We start from the raw sequence: 5,443 nt of genomic DNA on the forward strand, positions 1-5,443 counted from the left end.
ACCTCACCTTCAGATGGGAAGGCTTTGATGTGGTACAGAGTGCCTGGATCTGAGATTCCTCAGGTCTCTTCAAACAGCAGCAGAGCCACAGCTTGTGATCTGTGCAAAAGAGCATTTTCCTTGGGAATGGAAGTCACGCCAGCGTTCATCTCCACCTTGTCATGGCAGAACAAGCTGCATCGGTGCTTCAAAGAGCTTCTCAGCCTTAAATCCTTATAAAACGTTGACTAAGTGGAGAACTTGTCTCTGAACATCTCATGAATCCCAGCAGAGGTTAGGAAACAGCTTTCCTGTGACTGCCTGCAGTGCCATGGGACCCTGCACGTGCCACTGGAACCGCAGCACCAAGGGCTCCCCTCACAAGGAACGCTCTGCTGCCCCAGGAGATCTGCATTCACGGCTTGTGGAGAGAGAACTAAAGAGCCAGTAAAGCTCCCAGGTCCCTCCTGGGCTCCATGACCAGGGTCCCTGCTCCTCAGAGCCGTGGGGTTCACTCAGCAGAACTTCAGCTCCATCCCCATTGCCCCTCAGCCACAGCACTCCTAAATCTGCTCTGAGGAAGAACAGAGACGTGTTCTGAGTGGGTTTCCTCCCCAATTTTCTCTTCTAAGGGACAATTACTCTGTTTGCAACCTCAGTACCTTCCAGTGAAAGCACCGTTTCTCATCTGGAGCTCAGACCAACAGCAGGAGATCCAGACACTCAAAAGGAAAATCCTTTTGGTGAGACACCCTATGAAGAGCCATTTCATGGACTGGCATATCTCAGTATTGAGCAGCACTGCTCCACAGAGGGTTCTTCCTTTGACAATCCTGGCTGTCACTGTACGCTGGCTCTGCAAACACCCAAGCAGCAGCCAAAGGACACAGGGACTTTCACTCCCATGTCTTGGTGTTTGCTGTGAGGTGATTGGCAAAGCCAAGAGCTCAAAATCAGCTGTCAGAGTGAGCAACAGGCTGCTCCCTCACACACCCTCAGCTCTGATCCAAGAGGCACCTGCAGCACCTTTCTCCCTGCTGTGAGACACCAGAACATCCTGAGCAGCTGCCTGTGCATCCTGGTGGTGCCATGGCAGGTGGGACATGGCACATCCACCACAGGTTTGCCACACCACGTCTGTACATGTCTGAGCTTCTCCCACGATAACTGCAGCCCTCAGCTGTCCCCTCCTGCACACAGGTTTCCTACCCAGCCGTTCTGCAGAGCTCCTCCATCAGCTGCCATCTAAATGAAGCTGCTCTGTGAATCCAGGCTGTTTCAGTGACAGCCTCCACAGTGACTTCCAGTGACCACACACGTCACACGTCAAGACAAGTTTTAGCACTGACCCCAATGAGGGAGTGAGAAATCTCCACGCACCCAGAGGCAGGCAGGGGCAGTTCCTCATATGTCCAGGGGAACAGCAGTGGGAACAGGCCACATGTTTTCTGAGGCAAGGACCCTGACAAATGGCACATTTATTGTGCTATTCAGGAAGAAACAATAACTACAGTGGCCTCCAGTCTCCAGCTCTTTTAAGTCTGTACTTAAAGAAAGAGCAAAAAAAGACCAAAGCAAACAAGGCTTCCACAAAACCCTCTGAACAGGCTTTTAGCTGCTGGACAAAAGCATGGCAGCAGGAACTGCTCTGCATTGTCCCATCTCGTTCCTGTTTCGTAACAGCTCCGGCACTGCAGGCAAAGCACAGCAGCAGCAAAGCCCTGCTTGGGCACCCCAAGGCACTAACAGCACTCAGCAACATCGGGCAAAAACCACAGGAACACAGCAAATGCAGCCCAGCATCCTTCCTAAAGGAAAAATAGTGGTGAAAGGGCATTGGGAGTGATGTAACAGGGCTGGCACATGGAGCAGCTGGGGAAGGAGACTCTGACAAGGCTCTGTGGGGCCAGCCTGTCGAAGGCAAGGCAAGCACAGCACTCAAGCACCAGCCCAGTGCTCTGCTACCCCCACAGCAAAGCCTCTGTAGGGATCAACAACTCTCAGCCACTCACCTGCACACCCCCAATGCTCTCCATCAGGAGACTCTGGCTTTGTGCTTCCCAGGCTGTGGCAAAGCCACCCCTAATGGTTAAGAGCAGCACAAGCAGCTTGCAGAGAGGATGGAGATTGCTGAGGCTCTGCAGCTTCCGAGGGTGGGAGCAATCCTCGAGTGCCACGATCATCAGGCTGTGGGAGCACGCCAGGAGCAGGGCAGACAGAGGCTGAAAACGAGCAGGCTTCACACTCCCAGGTACTGCAGGAAACGTGCTCATCCTCAGCTCACCAGCACTCTTTGAGCACAGCCAGAATGAGGTCTGAACATTAAAAACACACCAGAGTGCTGCTCCCAGTCTGCTGGAGGAAATAAAGGGAGGGGGATGTCTGATGGGGAGGAGAGGGCGCAGCACAGGCACCTCTGGAAGAGCCCTGCCTCTGCAGTTCAAGGTTAAACACCTCCTTTGCACTCATCTCTGAATCTGCCTCTCTTTAAAGCTGCACCAGGTAATTAGAATCATTATAACTATTATTAGACCATAATATTATTATAGCATTTTTGCTACACTTGACATCTCTTGGCTGATAGATTTAACTGGTACATAAGAAATAACTGTGCAGAGATTTCTTGAAAATGAGCACCAACACAGAAGACGTTAAAGCATTCTGCATTCAAAAAGTTAATTTTATGGAAGGATACTTGAAATAAAAATTCTAAAACTAGGTTAAACCTTTAAAACCTGCCGTTAAAGGAATTATTTGGGCTTTAAGTAGGCAACCATTTAAAAAATCCTGACTTTTATTTAGATGCTGGAAGACATATATGTGGCTTGGTATCTCCTTCAGATCAACATATGCATCTTTTTCCCATCTACTCCAGAGATTTCTAAATCATCCTTGCATCTTCCTTTCCCTCTCTCTGCAGCAGGCACTTGAATTATTTGGGCAGAGTCTGACTGCACAGGGAACCAGTATAATCAGGGCTCTTACAACCTGCTGTCTGCAAGTCCTATAGAATTATCAGCAAACACACATCCAGAATAAAATACAGCTTCCTGCAGCCCATGAAGCCCAAAGGGATTTGCAAACTAGACTTGGGATGCAATTTATCCACCACTGAGATTCAGCTGTAATCCAGAGTGGAACACAACCTTTCCATCCATATTTAACTACAGCACACAGCCCCCTGGAGAAAAGTGAGGAAGAATCCAACAGAAGCCATAGGAAGGTTTTAGGGAGACTGCATTTTCTGCCCTGGAACTGAAATTAGGTCAGGGCATCCACCAAGTTGGACACAACGATGCTTGTAGGTGCCTTCCAACTCAGAATATTCCATGATTCCATGACTCTACCATCAGCCACAGACCAACAGAAAGAGGGCACAGCATCTCCATCCTGTTGACGGTGTCCCTGAAGCACAGCTGGATTGAACAGCTGGGTACCACAAGTTACCAGCCTGGAGACGAGGAAGACATGAACACCCTGTGTTGTCCCTAAATTCAGTGGGGCCCAAATTTCGCCCCACAGTTACACCCATGTGCAAAGAAAGATGGAATAGCACTTCAGAAAAGGACCAATTCTTGAACCTCAGGCAGCTGAGCCCAGCAGCTCAGTACTCACAGAACTCAGGGAGGCTAGAGCTAGGCAGAGATGTTTGCTCCAGTGAAATCTATTTCAGCTCTTCCTTAAGCAGTTGGCACTGAGGTGACAGCAGAGGCCTGGTGCAGTGAGGTGTCCTGCAACCACACCCACCATGACACACTATTTAGGAATAAAAATGAGCGTCATTAATTTCTCCAGAACAGGCAGTTTTATCTTTTCCAGAGAAGAGCAACCCCACAAGGAACTTGGAATTGCTTGAGGAGAAAAATGCATTTTTGCTACCTTAGCCACATACAGACAAGCCCAACTCTCACTGAGGAGAGGCTTATAGAGAGAAAAGGGGAGCAGGAGATGCTGGACACAACTTCCCCCATGCACAGCCCACTGCTGAGGCAGCTCTGAACGGGAAGCAGGGCTGAGGATTGTCCCAGAGCTGGGACAGCCCCAGCAAGCATCAGCAAGAAGCCCCAGGTGAACAAAGTTCATGAAAGCTCTTAAAAATCACCTCAGCCTTCAGAAGGAGAGCACAACACAATCCTCCCCTACAGAGACCTGCCCATCACACCTCTGACCAGCACAAAGCAGGTTTTTCACTCTATCCATCTGATGCTTTCAATAGCCAGAGGAGCTGGGTCTGGGCAAGCTCACCTTCACGAGGCCCAGTGCTCATTAATAAGAAAAAAAAGACCAACCAAAGCAACTCAACCCCATACACTTGAGGGGTAGCCATCAGCAATTCCCTGTCACCACAAGAGAAATCCTTGTGTATGAGCCCTGGGAGCTCAGCCCAGGTCTGCTTCTGTTCAACCTTTCCATTAATAGTTTGAACAAAGAAGAGAAAGCACTTCTATAAAACCTGAAAGGATGCCCAGGAGTTAAGAGCTGGAGGCACTCTGGAGGTCATGATTGGAATTGATAAACTGAAGAAAAGTTCCCAAAACACCAACAAATCAATAGAAAGAAAAGCTAAGAAAACAATGCAAAGAAGTGTACTTGGAAACAGCACAAACAGAGATCGAGCACACAAACAGAGTCCAGGGTAAAGTTCTCCAGACAGAGGGAACCTGGGACCAGACTAAATGTGCCAGCACTGTGACACCACAGCTCCAAAGAGCTGAACTCCCCTCTGTGATCCAGAAACATAAAATACCCAGTTCTGGGCTCTGTGCTGGTATCAGCTCTGAGGTACACACAAACCAGAGGGTCTGGGCAGCCAGCAGAGCAGTCAGCAGTATAAAACATGCTGCCCTACACCAGCTGTGGAGGGGTTTCTCCATCCCTGCTCCCTCCAGGGCCAGTCCCAGCTCTCAGATTTTAACAGGGTTTACACACAAGGAAAACCAGCCACAGGACTCCCCACTCTATGAAGGCAAGACACAAACTGGCTGCTCAGTTTGCTGCAAGGACAAGTTAGATGGGCTGTCAGGCTCTGAGAGTGGGATTCCATCAAGGCCCAGAGGGAACTGGGCCCTGTCCAGATCTGCACTACCATCCACCACTGCCCAGCCTGGAGCCAAGCATCTCTCACCTGGCTCAGGACAGGGGCACGGACAAGGAGGCTGTTCCAGCCCTGTATTTCCTTTCAGCATCCTCCATCTGGCTACTCCTACAGCAGTGACAAAGCCAAGTGAACAGCCTTCTCTTCCCCAAAATACAACAGAGCTCCTCATCCTGCTGAGGGGCATCCACACTACACAGAGCCAGCACTGCTGTGACCGTTTCCATTCACGCCTTCCTTACCCCTCACTAACAGAGCTCATCAAGCTTCATTTGCCACCTGCTGCTGCAGCAGAGAAGCCAGCAGGGAATGGGACGCTGCCCTGGGGGAGGGCATGGTTTCCTAGCTTCCCTCCTCCCCTTCCACCCC

Source organism: Melospiza melodia, unplaced genomic scaffold (assembly GCF_035770615.1).
Source record: "Melospiza melodia melodia isolate bMelMel2 unplaced genomic scaffold, bMelMel2.pri scaffold_47, whole genome shotgun sequence".
Lineage (NCBI taxonomy): Eukaryota > Metazoa > Chordata > Aves > Passeriformes > Passerellidae > Melospiza > Melospiza melodia.